Source organism: Pseudophryne corroboree, chromosome 3 (assembly GCF_028390025.1).
Source record: "Pseudophryne corroboree isolate aPseCor3 chromosome 3, aPseCor3.hap2, whole genome shotgun sequence".
NCBI classification, from domain to species: Eukaryota; Metazoa; Chordata; class Amphibia; order Anura; family Myobatrachidae; genus Pseudophryne; species Pseudophryne corroboree.
This window is the reverse complement of record NC_086446.1, coordinates 280,761,952-280,783,294: the sequence shown is the minus strand read 5'-3', so window position 1 is coordinate 280,783,294 and position 21,343 is coordinate 280,761,952. Positions and strand designations below refer to the sequence as shown.

General features: G+C 49.1%; 1 protein-coding gene across 3 annotated transcripts in view; it reads left to right on the top strand.

Annotated features, from left to right (window-relative positions):
* Nucleotides 1-21,343, top strand: part of RGS19 (regulator of G protein signaling 19) — a 324,046-nt gene that overhangs the window by 37,923 nt on the left and 264,780 nt on the right. The gene's annotated exons all lie outside the window — the stretch shown is intronic.

Sequence of the window (21,343 nt, the reverse complement as noted above, 5' to 3'; positions counted from 1 at the left end):
CCGCAGCCTGCACCACCGTTGGCATCATTTCCCCCGAAGATGGCATCTCCACTTCGGCTGATAATGTCTCTGACCCAACCTTCGGCATAACGTCTTCAGCAACTGGTATAGCTACGCCTGTGTCCTAACTGAAACTAGGCATAGCCAATGGTTTTAGCTTAGAAACCTCCTCCTGAAGCTCCGCCAAGTCTTGCGACAGAGCCTTATTGGCCAGCACCAAACTCCCATATCGTGTCTGGTCACAGGAGATTTCCTCTAATAGTCCTTGGCTATGTACTACAAAGTTTTCAGATCTGGGTTTAGCCTTTGCCAAGGTTTTCTGCAACTCTGACACCTGGCCTGAGAGCTTGGCAATTTCTTCTGTACTCCTTCCCAATTTGGTCAGAGAGTCAGACAAAAGAGATTCCTTCTCCTCCAGCTTTTGCGTTAAGGTGTTCATTTGCTCTTGAAGGAAATCACATTTTTCCTTAAGCTCTTCTAGCTCCTGGTCCTTTAATTGGACACTGCTTTCAAGGTCACTTATCATGTGACACCATAAAAAAGGTTCCATGCTAAAATCTTCCCCAAGATCAGGATTACTCCCCAATAAGCTATCCACTTCACTCTCCAACTGTGGGGCTTTAATAGGGTCACATAAGTTCCTGACCTGAGGTGTTAGAGCTGTCACCCCTTTTGTTTTTTTTAGCATGAATTCTCTTTTTGTTACCAATTTGAAGAGACTTCAGAATATGCTGTATATCTGAAAATCTTTATTCAGCCTGTTACCTTTGAAAACTGTAAGTGAAAGGGAAAATAAAAATTCCTTATTTTCTTTTAAAAATGCCAAATTGATTTCTCACAAATATTTAATTAAAATGCCCGCTCTAATATATATTGTAAACGCCTGCACCTCTTATTACCATATCCCATGAATGTGCGCTATACATCGCAAAACACTGCATCCCATAAGAGAAAACAATACACCCACACATTATCTGAGTTCCAAAGCTCATTGATGTATATATTTGTTATTAAAAAGGATATGGATTCAATATATATTACAAAGTACAGTATACCTATAGTTACATGGTTACACTCACACAGTAAGCAGTTAAAACATACAATTACATACAGTTACATACAGTTACATGCCAGCGATACAATACCATTATCCTTAAGTTATATAAATTCGTCTTTCCATATCACTGTTAGGTTCCTGGTCCTCAGAACAAGGGAGATGTTATGAAGTGAGTCCAGAGCACCAGGACGTAATGCTGGGAAAGGGGAATGAAAAGGGAATAGCCCCTGGCACCCTATCTCCGTCGTCTCGCCCGTGCTGTCAGTACACTCTTGCGAGACTATGGTTGCTTGAGCCCATGGCAGCCGCGTTTGAAGGGCGGATTACGTCTGCCCAACTTCGATGCCCCCTCAGGTCTTAATGAGAGACAAAGAGTGAACCGAGACAGGGTGATAACAAGGGGCCCTCTAACTAAACAACAAGGCCAGGGGCTACTAACAAACCTAAAACCAAAGTATGTGCGGCTTGCCGCCAAAGGAAAAGAACAACAAAGGAAATGCTGACCACACGCCGACACAATACTTTTGTGTACCGGCGGTGACAGCATAAGCAGAACCCTCTGCAAAATACCAGTGACAGAAATAATAACGGAATACAGCGGCCTAGGCCGACGGACGCGGCAGAGCCGCTACTCACGGAACCGGTACGAATACTGGCAAACGGACAGGAACCCCCAATGCTGCCGACACACACTCTCAGAACTGGAGGACAGGCAGAATCCCAAACGACAGACCGGTGGACACCAAGAAGCCACAGGACTTCTGGACAGGAACGCTTCACGGCAGGACACGGGATCAGACACAGGAATCGACACAGGGAGTGACACAGGAATCGACACAGGAAGCAGCTCGACAGACACTGCTACACAGGAGCTCAGGAACTGGCAGGAACAAGCTCAGAACTCAAGCAGACTGGAAACCTAGAAATATCACCAGCGTCTGTGAATTGCACTCAGCCAGCATATAACAGAGAGGCCTAATTAATTATGTGATGCAGCTGCCCTGTTGCATGACTCCAAACTGACAAGATGCAATTAGCAGCCAGGTGAGGCTGAACACATGGGAACAAGCTGCAATTACACAGACTCACCACCGGCAACAAACAAGAGTATTCTTAAACAGAGCAATGGGAAATCCTGGCCTGCAAGACAACTTATAAACATAAAATAGGAATGAACCACTACCTGTGGTTCATAACAGTATCCTCACCTTAAGGGAGAGCTCCAAGCACCCCATGACACCCACGGGGAACATAAACCGAAGTATAACATAAAATACCTAACCGACATGCAAAACAGGAATGAGCCACAGCCGTGGCTCATAACAGTACCCCCCCCCCCCCCTTGAGGAGGGGTCAAAGGACTCCAAAATACAGACTATCCAAAACAAGGGATACAAAAAAAAACCTGACACACTGGTCTAACAGACAAGAAAACAGAAACAAGCTGTAACAACAGCTTGTAACAGTGCCCTCCCCTTGACAGTGGCCACTGGACACAAGACAAGGAAAAAAATATTTTCTTTTTTTTTATCAAGGCAAGAGTCAAAAATTATTTCTTTTTCTTCTTCTTCTTTTTACAAAGCTCTTTAGGTCTGACCAAGGTAATTCCCCAAACATTGTCTGAACTGATGGTACCACCCAGCAAGGCTGCGTTCAAATCAGAGACAGGTTTCTTACCCTTGGGAGCTGAACTTTCAGGCAAAGTACTCCTATTAGAAGAAAAAGTCAGAAAAGCACATCCTGCAGTCAAAACAACGGGCTGAGACTCTTGTGCCGAGTTTACAGTATTTGGTGGACTCTCAGCAGACAAGACGGGTGACTTAGAGGAACCTGAACCAATTTCTTTGGAACCATATCTTTTAATAATTGCATCACTGAATGCTGGGGGATCCTGAAGAATGGGATCTTCAGCTTTCATTAGGCTGGTCGCCCTCTCAAAAGCCTCTCCTCTAAAAGAATAAATCAGATAGAGCACAAGGTTTTCTGAAGTGATGCCCAGAAATGGTCTAGACAACATAATAATGTAATAGTGTTTGTAAAGCGCCAGAAATTGGGCTAAGTCCCCATCAAAGATTATGGATGTTGAGATATCAACAGAGTCAGGATCTGTTTCCTTCCCATCTGACTGACTGGAGTGCTTTGCTAGGACCTGGTCACTATTGACCTTACTCGAGGCTGAGACTCTCTGAACCCCACCCGGGGCAGTGACTTTCTGAACCCCACCCGGGGCAGTGACTTTCTGAACCCCACCCGGGGCAGTGACTTTCTGAACCCCATCCGGGGCACTGGCCTCCGGGAACCCCGCTGGGGTAGTTGCCTCCGGGAACCCTGCTGGGGCAGTGGCCTCCGGGAACCCCGCTGGGGTCAGCACCTCGGATTCTTTTACTGGGACCGAGCCGTCGGCCTCCCCCACTGGAACCGAGCCATCGGCCTCCCTCACTAGGACCGAGCCATCGGCTTCCCTCACTGGGAGTGAGCCATTGGCCTCCCTCTCTGAGTCGATAATTATCGAAACTTCTCCCGGGACTATGACTTCCGGGACTTTTGCTGAAGCTATAACCTTCAGAACCTCCACAAATGCTATGCCTCTTAAGTTCTTTCCTGGGGAAGCGACCTCTAGACCCTTCTTTGAGGCTGCGTCTCCCGAGACCCCACTTGGGGATATTACTTCAAAGATCCCTTCTGGGGTTTTGCTTCTCGAGTTCCCTTCTAGAACTATGGTTTTAGATACCCTTTCTGGGGTTGCGCTCTTCAAGTCCCTACCTGGGGTAACAGCTTCTGAGACCCCTTCTGGTATGGAAACCAGAGCTATAATATTTGATGTCCCTCTATAAGCTAGAGCATCGGGTACCGCTCCAGCGCTCTGGGCATCGGGTACCGTTCCAGCACTCTGGGCATCGGGCACCGCTCCAGCACTCTGGGCATCGGGCACCGCTCCAGCACTCTGGGCATCGGGCACCGCTCCAGCACTCTGGGCATTGGGTACCGCACCAAGATCCTGAGCATCGGGCACCTCTCCAGGACCCTGGGCAACTGGCACCACTCCAGGACCCTGGGCAACGGGCACCACTCCAGGACCCTGGGCAATGGGCACCACTCCAGGACCCTGGGCAACGGGCACCACTCCAGGACCCTGGGCAACGGGCACCACTCCAGGAACCTGGGCATCGGGCACCACTCCAGGAACCTGGGCATCGGGCACCACTCCAGGGGCTTGCAACTCTGCTTCAACAGGAACCTCAAGAGAGGAGAGAAACATTCTCTTTTGATTCCTGACTCTATAATGGGGCTCCCTTGCCCAAGGACCCCAATTATAGGACAGAGAGCTTTTTAGTGTGGGTTGTGTGACAAGTACCTCTGCCACAGTAGAGACAGGAGTAGGTCTTGTATCCTGACTCAACTTGGCCAGAGGGCAAGACTCGTCACCACACTTTGGCTTGCGCAACTCACAGGTCTGCAGATAGTGGCCTAAACCCCTACAATATAGGCATAAGTTTAAGTTTATGCGACGCAGACGCTCTTCTTCTGAGAGCCTGGGCCGCAGAAAACTTTTAAACCTTTTCTCTTCAATTAAACCAGAGGATTCTCTTGTCACCATACTGTGAACAAGAGTCTCTTTAGAGATAGATGTACTCTCAACGACTTCTGGCAAGATGAGCAAGATTTTAGTCAGAAGGTTTTGCAGTTGCTTTAAGGATTGCTGCAAAACTTCTAGTCGCTCTGGTCTCAAAGCACTGAAAGCAGAGTTCAGGGCTGAGAGAGATGCCTGCAGGGCTTGCATAGTAGACATAGGAGGATTTAAAACTAGACAAGACAAGACTGAATTTTTAAACTAGACAAAAAAAGACTGTTTTTTTTTGTTTGTTTTTAAACACCGGACTGGATTCTAAACACCGGACTGGATTCTAAACACCGGACTGGATTCTGCACACTGAATTCTAGACAGGACTGGATTCTAGACTAGACACTGGACTGGGCCAAAAAAGAAAAAAGTTTTATTTCTTTTTTGTGGTATGGCTGGTGATAATGTTAGGTTCCTGGTGCTCAGAACAAGGGAGATGTTATGAAGTGAGTCCAGAGCACCAGGACGTAATGCTGGGAAAGGGGAATGGAAAGGGAATAGCCCCTGGCGCCCTATCTCCGTTGTCTCGCCCGTGCTGTCAGTACACTCTTGCGAGACTATGGTTGCTTGAGCCCATGGCAGCCGCGTTTGAAGGGCGGATTACGTCTGCCCAACTTCGATGCCCCCTCAGGTCTTAATGAGAGACAAAGAGTGAACCGAGACAGGGTGATAACAAGGGGCCCTCTAACTAAACAACAAGGCCAGGGGCTACTAACAAACCTAAAACCAAAGTGTGTGCGGCTTGCCGCCAAAGGAAAAGAACAACAAAGGAAATGCTGACCACACGCCGACACAATACTTTTGTGTACCGGCGGTGACAGCATAAGCAGAACCCTCTGCAAAACACCAGTGACAGAAATAATAACGGAATACAGCGGCCTAGGCCGACGGACGCGGCAGAGCCGCTACTCACGGAACTGGTACGAATACTGGCAAACGGACAGGAACCCCCAATGCTGCCGACACAGACTCTCAGAACTGGAGGACAGGCAGAATCCCAAACGACAGACCGGTGGACACCAAGAAGCCAGAAACTCGACCAGGCATAGGCAAAGCCACAGGACTTCTGGACAGGAACGCTTCACGGCAGGACACGGGATCAGACACAGGGAGTGACACAGGAATCGACACAGGAAGCAGCTCGACAGACACTGCTACACAGGAGCTCAGGAACTGGCAGGAACAAGCTCAGAACTCAAGCAGACTGGAAACCTAGAAATATCACCAGCGTCTGTGAATTGCACTCAGCCAGCATATAACAGAGAGGCCTAATTAATTATGTGATGCAGCTGCCCTGTTGCATGACTCCAAACTGACAAGATGCAATTAGCAGCCAGGTGAGGCTGAACACATGGGAACAAGCTGCAATTACACAGACTCACCACCGGCAACAAACAAGAGTTTTCTTAAACAGAGCAACGGGAAATCCTGGCCTAAAAGACAACTTATAAACATAAAATAGGAATGAACCACTACCTGTGGTTCATAACAGTATCCTCTCCTTAAGGGAGAGCTCCAAGCACCCCATGACACCCACGGGGAACATAAACCGAAGTATAACATAAAATACCTAACCGACATGCAAAACAGGAATGAGCCACAGCCGTGGCTCATAACAATCACTCTCTCTCTCTCTCTCTCCGTAATGTAATGCTGGGACTCCATCTACCTCTGAGACCTTACAGCAACTCTGAGACCAAAACAGGAATTACCTTCCTGTGTGACCAGCAAAATGTGTTAACAAGTTTCTGGGGGAGGGATTCACGATGAGTCACCAGTTCATTTGTATGTGCTGAACAGGCTCAGCCCTGGGGACGTCCAAAGGGGCTGGCCTGAGCTTCCTGTCCACTGTCCTATTCGGAACATCCATTGTTCTAACAAAAGTGATTTTAGCTTTTATACATTCAATCATAATTCCGTGTTGCAATGTCCTACAACTTAATAACAAGTATCAAATTAATCTACACATTAAGCTGGTTGTTTTAATAGTAAATATGACAGGTCTATCTTGCTTCGTTCAAATAATACACATTCATGACATTAATTCATTAGATATAATTTCTCTAACGTCCTAGTGGATGCTGGGGACTCCGTAAGGACCATGGGGAATAGACGGGCTCCGCAGGAGACTGGGCACTTTAAGAAAGAATTTGGATTCTGGTGTGCTCTGGCTCCTCCCTCTATGCCCCTCCTCCAGACCTCAGTTTTAATCTGTGCCCGGACGAGCTGGGTGCTGTTTAGTGAGCTCTCCAGAGCTTGCTATAAGAAAGTTTTTTGTTAGGTTTTTTTTTTTTTCAGGGAGATCTGCTGGCAACGGACTCCCAGCATCGTGGGACTGAGGGGAGAGAAGCAGCCCTACTCTCTGAAGATAGGTCCTGCTTCTTAGGCTACTGGACAACATTAGCTCCAGAGAGATCGTACACAGGATCTCACCCTTTGTCGTCCGATCCCGGAGCCGCGCCACCGTCCCCCTCGCAGAGCCGGAAGACAGAAGCCGGGTGAAAGAAGCAAGAAGACTTCAAAATCGGCAGCAGAAGACTCCAGTCTTCACTGAGGTAGCGCACAGCACTGCAGCTGTGCGCCATTGCTCCCACACTACACCCACATACTCCGGTCACTGTAGGGTGCAGGGCGCAGGGGGGGGGCGCCCTGGGCAGCAATTAGGACCTCTTGGCAAAAGTTGGACATATAAACAGTTGGGCACTGTATATATGTATGAGCCCCCGCCATAATATTGTACATAAACGCAGGACAGAAGCCCGCCGCTGAGGGGGCGGGGCTTCTTCATCAGCACTCACCAGCGCCATTTTTTCTCCACAGCTCCGCTGAGAGGAAGCTCCCCAGGCTCTCCCCTGCAGATTCACGGTAGAAGAGGGTAAAAAGAGAGGGGGGCACATAAATTAGGCGCAAAAACATAATATACAGCAGCTACTGGGTTAACACTAAGTTACTGTGTGATTCCTGGGACATATAGCGCTGGGGTGTGTGCTGGCATACTCTCTCTCTCTCTGTCTCTCCAAAGGGCCTTGTGGGGGAACTGTCTTCAAAAAAAGAGCATCCCCTGTGTGTGTGGTGTGTCGGTACGCTTGTGTCGACATGTTTGACGAGGAAGGCTATGTGGAAGCAGAGCGGGAGCAAATGAATGTGGTGTCTCTGCCGACGGCGCCGACACCTGATTGGATGGATATGTGGAAGGTTTTAAATGATAATGTTAATTCCTTACATAAAAGGTTGGATAAAGTTGAAACCTTAGGACAGTCGGGGTCTCAGCCCATGCCTGGTCCTATGTTGCAGAGGCCGTCAGGGTCTCGGAAGCGCCCACTATCCCAAATTGTTGACACAGATACCGACATGGATTCTGACTCCAGTGTTGATTACGATGATGCAAAGTTACAGCCTAAATTGGCTAAAGCCATCCGTTATATGATTATAGCAATGAAGGATGTGTTGCACATCACAGAGGAAACCCCAGTCCCTGACAAGAGGGTTCATATGTATGGGGAAAAAAGACAGGAGGTGACCTTTCCCCCTTCACATGAGCTAAATGAGTTATGTGAAAAGGCTTGGGAATCTCCAGATAAAAAACTGCAGATTTCCAAACGGATGCTTATGGCGTATCCTTTCCCGCCAACGGACAGGTTACGCTGGGAATCCTCCCCTAGGGTGGACAAAGCTCTAACACGCTTATCCAAGAGGGTAGCCCTTCCGTCACAGGATACGGCCACCCTAAAAGATGCTGCGGATAGAAAGCAAGAGGGTACCCTGAAGTCCATTTATACACATTCAGGTACCTTACTAAGGCCGGCAATTGCGTCGGCCTGGGTGTGTAGTGCTGTAGCAGCATGGACGGATACCTTATCTGAGGAACTTGATACCTTAGACAAGGATACTATATTAATGACCCTGGGGCATATAAAAGACACTGTCCTATATATGAGAGATGCTCAAAGAGACATTAGCCTACTGGGCTCTAGAATAAATGCAATGTCGATTTCTGCCAGAAGGGTCCTGTGGACTCGGCAATGGACAGGCGATGCCGACTCAAAAAGGCACATGGAGATTTTACCTTACAAGGGTGAGGAATTGTTTGGGGAGGGTATCTCGGACCTGGTCTCCACAGCTACTGCTGGAAAGTCAAATTTTTTGCCATATGTTCCCTCACAACCTAAGAAAGCACCGTATTACCAAATGCAGTCCTTTCGATCACAAAAAGGCAAGAAAGTCCGAGGTGCGTCCTTTCTTGCCAGAGGCAGCGGCAGAGGATAGAAAGCTGCACAACACAGCTAGTTCCCAGGAACAGAAGTCCTCCCCGGCTTCCACTAAATCCACCGCATGACGCTGGGGCTCCACAGGCGGAGCTAGGACCGGTGGGGGCGCGTCTCCGAAATTTCAGCCACAAGTGGGTTCACTCCCAGGTGGATCCCTGGGCAATAGAGATTGTGTCTCACAAGCTGGAATTCGAAGAGATGCCCCCTCACCGATACCTCAAATCGGCCCTGCCAGCTTCCCCCTTAGAGAGGGAAATAGTGTTAGCTGCAATTCACAAATTGTATCTTCAGCAGGTGGTGGTCAAGGTTCCCCTCCTTCAACAAGGGAAGGGTTATTATTCGACCATGTTTGTGGTACCGAAACCGGACGGTTCGGTCAGACCCATATTGAATATAAAATCCCTGAACATATACCTAAAAAGGTTCAAGTTCAAGATGGAATCGCTCAGAGCGGTCATCGCAAGCCTGGAAGGGGGGGATTTTATGGTGTCTCTGGACATAAAGGATGCTTACCTTCATGTCCCCATTTATCCACCTCATCAGGCGTACCTCAGATTTGTGGTACAGGATTGTCATTACCAATTCCAGACGTTGCCGTTTGGTCTCTCCACGGCTCCGAGAATATTTACCAAGGTAATGGCGGAGATGATGGTGCTCCTGCGGAAGCAAGGGGTCACAATTATCCCATACTTGGACGATCTCCTCATAAAGTCGAGGTCCAGAGAGCAGTTGCTGATCAGCATAGCACGCTCTCGGGAAGTGTTACAACAGCACGGCTGGATTCTAAATATTCCAAAGTCGCAGTTGATTCCTACGACTCGTCTGCCCTTCCTGGGCATGATTCTGGACACAGACCAGAAGAGGGTTTATCTCCCGATGGAGAAGGCTCAGGAGCTCATGACACTGGTCAGAGATCTATTAAAACCAAAATAGGTGTCGGTGCATCACTGCACGCGAGTCCTGGGAAAGATGGTGGCATCATACAAGGCCATTCCCTTCGGCAGGTTCCATGCGAGGACCTTTCAATGGGATCTGTTGGACAAGTGGTCCGGATCACATCTTCAGATGCATCGGCTGATCACCCTATCCCCCAGGGCCAGGGTGTCTCTCCTGTGGTGGCTGCAGAGTGCTCACCTCCTCAAAGGGCCGCAGATTCGGCATTCAGGACTGGGTCCTGGTGACCACGGATGCAAGCCTCCGAGGGTGGGGGGCAGTCACACAGGGAAGAAATTTCCAAGGTCTGTGGTCAAGTCAGGAGACTTGCCTCCACATCAACATCCTGGAACTAAGGGCCATATACAACGCCCTACGTCAAGCGGAAACCCTGCTTCGCGACCAATCGGTTCTGATTCAGTCAGACAACATCACCGCAGTGGCTCATGTAAACCGCCAAGGCGGCACAAGGAGCAGGGTGGCGATGGCGGAAGCCACCAGAATTCTTTGCTGGGCGGAGAATCACGTAAGCGCACTGTCAGCAGGGTTCATTCCGGGAGTGGACAACTGGGAAGCAGACTTCCTCAGCAGGCACGACCTCCACCCGGGAGAGTGGGGACTTCATCAAGAAGTCTTCACGCAGATTGCAAGTCGGTGGGAACTGCCACAGTGTTATGCACACCAGTGCCTGCAGGAATGTACTGGTGTTTGAACTGTTATGCAAAACATATGGACTCACAGACAGACTGGGGAATATGACATAACGTACACAGAAGGTGATAGGGTAACAAAATACACACAAAGTGAACAGAGAAGCCCAGAGGCTAAGGAACTGGGTGTCTCCCTTGTATTAGTAATGCTCAGATGAGAAAAGCAAGATGTTGTGTTTTAATACGTAGAGAACCCGAAATGCTGTTGCTAAGGGCAACAGCAAAACCCTAAAGGGTTACCAACGGGTGTGGCAGTAAACTCCTTGGTCAGAGATGGAATGATAGACACAAGGAGAGTCTCCACAATCCTAATTCTCACTTGCAGTGCACAGGTTCAGCTTACTGCCACTAAACTGACCCCTGACACCTAGCACAGTGAGACAGGATTAGACAGGCAAGTCTTAGAATACAGCCGCAAACTTGCTAAGTTCACAGAGTAGTAACAGAACCCCAGCAAGCTAAACGACTGACTCCAGTCTTACTGCTAGGTCTGGATTGGCAGAGTGTAATACCAAATCCCCAGGCCTATTTGCAGTAAGCAACAAACAAATACAAAGCTACACAGTACTGGCTAACTTTCAGGAACTGACTAACCAACAAAGATTCAGCAGCATCTGCTTACCCTAAGGACCTCACAGACTGTGAGCACAAAAACCAGCACCGGATCCCCTACCGTGCACAGAGCCTGTAACCACTGCACAGCAAAAGACCCGAACCGGAGTATCAGCTGCGCTCAGGTTACTCTGCTAGCACTTGTCTCCCGGTTGCCATGACGACGTGGCAGCACAGGGCAGGAGACCCTAACAGTACCCCCCCTCTGACGAGGGGTCAAAGAACCCCTGCCACCGGGTTTATCGGGGAACTGCGAGAAGAAAGAGCGTATCAGTCTGGGGGCATGAAGATCACAACTGCGCACCCACGACCGCTCCTCCGGGCCATACCCCTTCCAGTGCACCAAAAATGACAGCCGACCCCGAACCACCTTGGAGTCAAGAATCCTTTCAACAACAAACTCCCTCTGGCCACGTATCAGAAGAGGGGAAGGTCTTCCACTGGAAGAAGGATTACTAATCGCCCGTTTTAAAAGGGAACAATGAAATGTTTTATTGATACCCAAAGAACAGGGCAGATCTAACTGAAATGCCACCGGATTGATAACCCTGGTGATCTTATAAGGGCCGATGAACCGGGGGCCTAACTTATGAGATGGCTGTCTCAACTTCAAATTCTTGGTAGACAACCAGACGAAGTCTCCTAATTTGAAGCTGCAGGGTCTTTTCCGCTTATCAAAAACCCTTTTGGTCACTAATGACACAGACACAAGGGCTTTCTTCACTTTCCGCCAAATACCTCTAAGGACCGAAACCACAGAGGAACCACCAGGCGTGGAGTCCAGGGGGTCAAAAGAATTGGCCTTAGGATGATGCCCATACACACAAAGGAAGGGAGAGATCCCTGTAGCAGAGTGAGCCGCGTTGTTATAGGCAAACTCCGCCATGGACAGATGAGCAACCCAGTCAGTCTGACACTTGGAGACATAACACCTGAGGAACTGCTCCAAGGACTGGTTCACCCTTTCAGTCTGCCCATTAGACTGCGGATGGTAGCCTGACGACAAGCTGACAGAAATCTGGAGATCGGAACAAAATGCCCTCCAGAATTTGGCCACAAACTGGGATCCGCGGTCAGAGACCACATCAAGTGGCAACCCGTGGAGACGCACAACATGCAGCATAAATAATTCAGACAGGCGTCTGGCCGATGGCAGCCCAACCAGTGGAACGAAGTGCGCCATCTTCGAAAACCTGTCAACGACAACCCAGATGGCTGTCATCCCCGAGGATTTGGGCAAGTCCACCACAAAATCCATTGAAATGTGGGTCCATGGCTTAGATGGGATAGAGAGTGGATGTAATGGGCCAACAGGAACCCCTCTAGGAGTCTTATTTCGGGCACAGATGTCACATGCCCGAACCCACTGATCCACATCCTTAGCCACCGAGGGCCACCACACCGCCCTAGATAGCAACTCCCGAGTTCTGGCAATACCCGGGTGACCTGCCGACTTCTTGGCATGGAATTCCAGGAACACTCGCTGTCTTAACCTAGGAGGCACAAAAAAGAGACCTACCGGAAGGTCTGGAGGAGCCTGCTCCTGTGCTCTAAGGACTAATGATAAGAGGTCCTGGGTAATGCCCACTTTAATACATGATGGGGAAACAATGGGCAACGGCTCCTCGGTGGTCTCCTGGATTGGAGCAAAACTCCGCGAGAGCGCATCAGCCTTGATGTTTTTTGACCCAGGGCGATATGTTATCAAAAAATTAAAGCGAGCAAAAAACAAAGCCCATCGTGCCTGCCTGGCATTGAGACGCTTCGCTGACTCTAAATATGCCAGATTCTTATGGTCAGTGAGAATTGAGACCACAAACTTAGCCCCCTCAAGCCAGTGTCTCCACTCCTCGAGTGCATCCTTAATAGCCAACAATTCCCGGTTACCCACGTCATAATTCATCTCGGCAGGCGAAAATTTACGGGAAAAGTAAGCACAGGGATGAAGGCGATTATCAGACACTCCCATCTGAGAAAGCACTGCCCCAATACCCATCTCAGAGGCATCCACCTCCACCACAAAAGGACGCTCTGGATCTGGGTGTCGCAGCACCTTGGCCGAAACAAATGCCCTTTTGAGATGGGCAAAAGCCGCTTTAGCCTCACAAGACCAGTGAGCAACATCCGCCCCTTTCTTAGTGAGTGCCACCAAGGGCGCCACTATAGACGAAAATCCAGCAATAAATCGTCTATAAAAATTTGCAAAGCCCAGGAAACGCTGAAGCGCCTTCAAACTAGTGGGCTGCACCCAATCCAGGACTGCCTGTACCTTGGAACCCTCCATTTGGAAACCTTCTGGGGAGATAATATATCCTAGAAATGCGATTTGCTGAACTTCAAATTCGCACTTCTCCAGCTTCGCCCCAAGCCGGTGGTCTCTGAGTTTCTGGAGGACTAAGCGTACATGCTTCCGATGTTCCTCCAGGGAATGGGAGAAGATTAGGATGTCATCTAAGTATACAACTAAGAATCTATCCAAATATTCCCTGAGCACATCATTCATGAAATCCTGGAAGACTGCCGGGGCATTACAGAGCCCAAAAGGCATCACCAAATATTCATAATGCCCTGAGTGGGTATTAAAGGCAGTCTTCCATTCATCCCCCTCTCTTATTCGGATTAGATTGTACGCACCGCGTAGGTCAATCTTAGAAAAAATGGTGGCAGTACGAAGCTGGTCAAACAAGACCGAAATGAGAGGCAGTGGGTATGAGTTTTTAATCGTGATACGGTTCAATTCCCTGAAGTCGATGCAGGGTCGCAACGAACCATCCTTTTTACCCACGAAGAAGAACCCCGACCCAACTGGAGACTGTGAAGGTCTGATAAATCCCTTAGCCAAGTTCTCCTGAATGTACTCTGCCATAGCCTGAGTCTCAGGACGTGACAGGGAGTACAACCTGCTCTTGGGAAGCTTAGCATTTGGCAACAAATCAATGGCACAGTCATAGGGGCGATGGGGAGGTAGTACCTCTGCAACTTTTTTGGAGAACACGTCCGCAAAATCTGCATAACACCCTGGCAATCCTGGCAAACTTAGCTGCGAGAGCCTGACTGGAAGGCTCAAGCAACTCCTGAAACAATCAGTACCCCAACTAAGAATCTCCCCAGAGACCCAGTCAAATTGAGGATTGTGGGCCCTTAACCAGGGTAACCCCAACACCAATGGGGCAAAAGTACAGACAGTCACATAAAAGGACAATTTTTCAGAGTGTGTGGCTCCAATAAACAAAGAAATCTGGCTAGTGCAAGAGGTAATTTTACCTTGGGATAATGGTTCCCCGTTTAACCCACAAATCTCAATTTCCGATGCCAAGGGTACTAAGGGAACAGAGTGTTTCAGGGCGAATTGGCGGTCCATAAAAACCCCGTCGGCCCCACTGTCCACAAAGGCCTCAGTCTTGACAGTTTGACCGAGGATCTTCAAGGTCACCGGAATGATAAAAGTCTTCTTGGGAAATTCTGACTTCTGGCCTGACAGGATATTTCCCATCACCCTCAGGCCCTGAAGTTTTCCGGCTTTTCTGGGCATGATACTACCACATGACCTTTATTCCCACAGTACAAACACAACCCCTGCTGTCTCCTCCGCGTCTTCTCACGCGAGGAGAGGCGGGTAGCCCCAATCTGCATAGGCTCCTCGGAAAATTCCTCAGAGTCTGAGGTTCCCTTGGGAAGGAAGGAAATCTCAGTCTCCCTTTCAAGCCTACGCTCTCTCAGCCGTCTATCCACCCGGATGGATAACTGCATGAGCTGATCCAAGCTATCAGGCAAGGGATATTGTACCAGTTGGTCCTTTATCTGGTTAGAAAGACCTCTTCGGTACTGGTGTCTCAGGGCTGGGTCATTCCACTGGGTATCATGGGCCAACCTCCGAAACTCCGTACAGTAAACCTCAACTGGCCTTCGCCCTTGCTTAAGGATCGAAATCTGAGCCTCGGCTGAGGCCGTCTTGTCAGGGTCATCATACAACATGCCCAGTGCCGTAAAAAAAGCATCAACACTTTTAAGCGACGGACAGTCAGGCTGCAACCCATATGCCCAGACCTGTGGGTCTCCTTGTAGCAAGGAAATCACTATGCCCACCCGCTGAATCTCCGACCCAGAAGACTGAGGCCTAAGCCGGAAGTATAGCTTGCAGCTCTCCTTGAAACAAAAGAACTGCGAGCGATCTCCAGAAAAGCGATCCGGGAGATTTACTTTCGGCTCCTTAACCCCTGCAGGTGCTGCTGCTGCGGGAGCTCCGCCAGCAGCCTGGGAGGTGTGCATTGTAATGGACAAATCATTAAATTGTCGAGTCAGGACCTGCACCTGATCGACCACCTGTTGCAACGTATTTTGAGGGGTATGCTCCATATTCCCACAAAATTTCAACAGGAGTATTAGGCTGCTGAATATGTTATGCACACCAGTGCCTGCAGGAATGTACTGGTGTTTGAACTGTTATGCAAAACATATGGACTCACAGACAGACTGGGGAATATGACATAACGTACACAGAAGGTGATAGGGTAACAAAATACACACAAAGTGAACAGAGAAGCCCAGAGGCTAAGGAACTGGGTGTCTCCCTTGTATTAGTAATGCTCAGATGAGAAAAGCAAGATGTTGTGTTTTAATACGTAGAGAACCCGAAATGCTGTTGCTAAGGGCAACAGCAAAACCCTAAAGGGTTACCAACGGGTGTGGCAGTAAACTCCTTGGTCAGAGATGGAATGATAGACACAAGGAGAGTCTCCACAATCCTAATTCTCACTTGCAGTGCACAGGTTCAGCTTACTGCCACTAAACTGACCCCTGACACCTAGCACAGTGAGACAGGATTAGACAGGCAAGTCTTAGAATACAGCCGCAAACTTGCTAAGTTCACAGAGTAGTAACAGAACCCCAGCAAGCTAAACGACTGACTCCAGTCTTACTGCTAGGTCTGGATTGGCAGAGTGTAATACCAAATCCCCAGGCCTATTTGCAGTAAGCAACAAACAAATACAAAGCTACACAGTACTGGCTAACTTTCAGGAACTGACTAACCAACAAAGATTCAGCAGCATCTGCTTACCCTAAGAAGAGGCCTTATAAAGCAGGTGCTGTCCACGCCCCACTCAGACCTCACAGACTGTGAGCACAAAAACCAGCACCGGATCCCCTACCGTGCACAGAGCCTGTAACCACTGCACAGCAAAAGACCCGAACCGGAGTATCAGCTGCGCTCAGGTTACTCTGCTAGCACTTGTCTCCCGGTTGCCATGACGACGTGGCAGCACAGGGCAGGAGACCCTAACACACAGGTGGACATGATGGCATCCCGCCTCAACAAAAAGCTACAGAAGTATTGCGCCAGGTCAAGAGACCCTCAGGCGATAGCTGTGGACGCACTAGTGACACCATGGGTGTTCCAGTCGGTTTATGTATTTCCTCCTCTTCCTCTCATACCAAGGTGCTGAGAATCATAAGAAAAAGAGGAGTGAGAATAATACTTATTGTTCCGGATTGGCCAAGAAGAACTTGGTATCCAGATCTGCAAGAAATGCTCACAGAGGACCCATGGCCTCTGCCTCTAAGACAGGACTTGTTGCAACAGGGGCCCTGTCTGTTCCAAGACTTACCGCGGCTGCGTTTGACGGCATGGCGGTTGAACGCCGGATCCTAGCAGAGAAAGGCATTCCGGATGAGGTCATTCCTACGCTGATAAAGGCTAGGAAGGACGTGACGGCTCAACATTATCACCGTATATGGCGAAAATATGTTGCTTGGTGTGAGGCCAGGAATGCCCCTACGGAGGAATTTCAGCTGGGCCGTTTCCTACACTTCCTACAGTCGGGGGGTGACTTTGGGCCTAAAATTGGGTTCCATTAAGGTCCAGATTTCGGCCCTATCCATTTTCTTTCAAAAAGAACTGGCTTCTCTGCCTGAAGTTCAGACGTTTGTAAAGGGAGTGCTGCATATTCAGCCCCCTTTTGTGCCTCCAGTGGCACCTTGGGATCTTAACGTGGTGTTGAGTTTCCTGAAATCACACTGGTTTGAACCACTCAAAACGGTGGAGTTGAAATATCTCACGTGGAAGGTGGTCATGCTACTAGCCTTGGCTTCGGCTAGGCGTGTGTCAGAATTGGCGGCTTTGTCACATAAAAGCCCCTATCTGGTTTTCCATGCCGATAGAGCAGAATTGCGGACCCGTCCACAATTTCTGGCGAAAGTGGTTTCATCCTTTCATATAAACCAACCTATTGTGGTGCCTGTGGCTACTACTGACTTGGAGGATTCCGAGTTACTTGATGTAGTCAGGGCTTTGAAGGTTTATGTAGCCAGAACGGCTAGGGTCAGGAAAACAGAATCTTTGTTTATCCTGTATGCTTCCAACAAGCTTGGGGCGCCTGCTTCAAAGCAAACTATTGCTCGCTGGATCTGTAACACGATTCAGCAGGCTCATTCTGCGGCTGGATTGCCGCTGCCGAAATCAGTCAAGGCCCATTCCACAAGGAAGGTGGGCTCTTCTTGGGCGGCTGCCCGAGGGGTCTCGGCATTACAGCTTTGCCGAGCGGCTACTTGGTCAGGTTCAAACACCTTTGCAAAGTTCTACAAGTTTGATACCCTGGCTGAGGAGGACCTTGTGTTTGCTCATTCGGTGCTGCAGAGTCATCCGCACTCTCCCACCCGTTTGGGAGCTTTGGTATAATCCCCATAGTCCTTACGGAGTCCCCAGCATCCACTAGGACGTTAGAGAAAATAAGATTTTACTTACCGGTAAATCTATTTCTCGTAGTCCGTAGTGGATGCTGGGCACCCGTCCCAAGTGCGGACTTCTTCTGCAATACTTGTATATAGTTATTGCTTAAATAAGGGTTATGTTATAGTTGCATCAGGGTTGATCTGATGCTCTGTTGTTGTTCATACTGTTAACTGGGTAAGTTTATCACAAGTTATACGGTGTGATTGGTGTGGCTGGTATGAGTCTTGCCCTGGATTCCAAAATCCTTTTGTCAGGTCTGGACTTGTCTGTGTCCCCAGAGGGGGCGCTAGTGGGTCAGTGGAGGTATAAGGGAGGAAACGAGGAGGCTGGATGTTGTTTCAGCGCATCAGCGCAATGATATTTATTTGCAGATGATAATAACAGAAATGGCAGCAGAAATAATAATCACAGATGTAAAATGTCAATCACACAGCGTAATAGCTGAAAAGTCTATGGCAACTGGATGGCAGATGACTGTAGAAATAATAACCGGAAATGTAATAAACAGAAGAACGGGTGCTTGTAAAGTGGTTCTGGTTTGGAAACCAGTGCAGATATAAAACAGGAAACTTTAGGCAGCAAGGTGTTAAATGGCAAACCTGGTAGCAGAGGCAGGAGTCTGACTTCACAGTGCAGGTATTGAAGCACTGGCAGCAGCAAGCTGTATCACAGGTGTTTGGAATGAGACACACCTGGAGTCAGTCTCAACTGCAGGCTGAAGCACACAAGGTGGTGATGAGTGTGAAGCCTGTTTGCAGGTATTGCTGGGCCTTGAAGTTCCACGGAGCTTGTGCAGATAACCAGGAGTACAGGTCTTTAGCCAGAGAGCCAGGAACACAGGAGTAACGGAACAGATCCTTACACATGGGTCGCAGGAGTGACACAAAGTCCAGGATGCCTGCAGACTGATCCTGCAGTCTCTTATATACCCCTTGGTGCACAGGGATTGGGTGAGTGAGGGAAAGTGGGTGCGGCCAAGCACCGGATTGGCCGCTGTATGCTGGCTGTTTGTAGACTGTCATGGCGGCGCCCATGCCGCGGCCTAGCGGGAACGCGGCGCGCTACACGCCCGCTGTCACAGGAGTGTTCCCAGGCCCGTAATGGCGTCCCATGGCAGAGACACAGATGACAGGTGACCGCAGGGAGCCAGGACGGAGTCCGCAGCGGCGGACGGATGTCGGCTTGGTGAGTCGATTCCTGACAGTACCCCCCCCTTTAAGGGTGGACACCGAACACCCACGTGGCTTGGAAGGATGAGTGCTGTGGAAAACACGGACCAACCTTGGAGCATGGACATCAGATGAGTTTACCCAACTCCTCTCCTCTGGGCCATAACCGGACCAATCGACCAGGTACTGAAGACGTCCATACCGGCAACGGGAGTCCAGAATTTTACCGATCTCGAATTCCACGCCCCGCTGAGTTCGAATTTTGGGGCCAACTGGAAGAGAACTCTGAAAACGGTTCAGGACTAGAGGTCTGAGGAGAGAAATATGAAAAGCGTTAGGTATACGAAGAGAAGGTGGTAACTTCAGTTTGTAGGCCACAGGGTTGATGACTCTTTCAACAGGGAAAGGACCAATGAAACGGGGTGCAAACTTCATGGACGGAACCCTAAGACGGAGGTTACGGGTTGATAGCCAAACCTTGTCCCCAGGTTTCAGGTGAGGAACCGCACGTCTCTTGCGGTCAGCAAAGAATTTGTACCGGCTGGAGGCCTTTTTGAGAGATACATGAATCTTTTTCCAAATTGATGAAAACTGAGACAGAGCAGTAGTGGCAGCAGGAACATCCATATGAGGGAGTTCTTGGAAGTCAGGAACACGGGGATGTTGCCCATATACTGCAAAGAATGGTGTTGTTTCAGTAGCAGTATGGTATCGGAAGTTGTGGGCAAACTCGGCCCATGGGAGCAGATCGAACCAGTCATCCTGGGAAGATGAAACATATAATCTTAAAAACGTCTCTAGATCTTGATTAACTCTCTCTGTCTGCCCATTCGTCTGAGGATGGTATGATGACGAAAACTTCAGTTTGACCTGCATGGCAGCACAGAGGGCCCTCCAAAACCTCGCTACAAACTGTACCCCCCGATCAGATATTATTTCAGAGGGTAGACCATGTAAGCGGAAAATCTCCCGTAGGAAGATTTGGGCAAGTTTCGGGGCAGACGGGAGACCCTGGAGAGGGACAAAATGAGCCATCTTGGTAAATCTGTCCACTACAACCCAGATGGTATTATATCCTTGGGAAGGAGGAAGGTCGGTGATAAAATCCATGGACAGGTGTGACCAGGGACGACTAGGAACAGACAATGGTTGTAACTGACCTGCTGGAGACTGACGAGGAGTCTTATGCTGCACACACTTAGGACAGGATGCCACGAAATCCTTGATGTCAGCCTTCATCTTTGGCCACCAGTACGTCTCAGAGAGAAACTTGAAGGTCTTCAGAACACCAGGATGACCGGTGAACTTGGATTGATGAGCCCAAGATAGCAACTTGGGACGGAGCTCTGGGGAAACAAAAGTCTTACCAGGAGGAGGAGCTGGGGAGACTTGAGATGCAGCGAATACCACTGGACTCAGGATGGAATGAGGCACTGAGTCAGGCGTTTCCTCTTCGGATTCCATGGATCGGGATAGAGCGTCAGCTTTAACATTCTGCGAACCTGGGCGGAAATGAAGCTTAAAATTAAAACGTGAGAAAAACATAGCCCACCTGGACTGGCGAGGATTAAGGCACTGAGCTGCCTTTAAGTATAGCAGGTTTTTATGATCCGTGTAGATATTAAACGGATGTTTGGCCCCTTCTAGGAGGTATCTCCATTCCTCGAGAGCCAGCTTGATCGCCAGTAGTTCTTGGTCTCCAACGGAGTAGTTAGCTTCTGCAGGAAGGAATTTGCGAGAATAAAACCCACAAGGGTGGACTTTCCCATCGGTTCCCTTCTGGGAGAGAACAGCTCCAACCCCAACTGTAGAGGCGTCCACCTCCAATTCGAACGGTTTGTTAACATCTGGCTGAGACAGAACTGGGGCAGACATTAAGGCCAGCTTGATCTTCTGGAAGGCTGCTAAGGCTTCTTCTGTCCAGTTGGAATGGTTTGCCCCTTTCCGAGTCAGGTTGGTAATAGGAGCGATGAGAGTGGAGAATCCCCGAATAAATTTCCTATAGTAGTTGGCAAAACCCAGGAACCGCTGGATAGACTTGAGAGAATTTGGAATGGACCAATTGGCAATAGCTTCCAATTTTGTCGGGTCCATCTGAAGATCCGATCCGGAAATTATATAACCCAGGAAGGGTATAGAGGGTACTTCAAAGGTGCATTTAGATAGTTTTCCGTAAAGACGGTTCTCACGAAGACGTCGGAGAACTTCTCGGACTTGTAGACGATGAGATGGAAGATCTTGG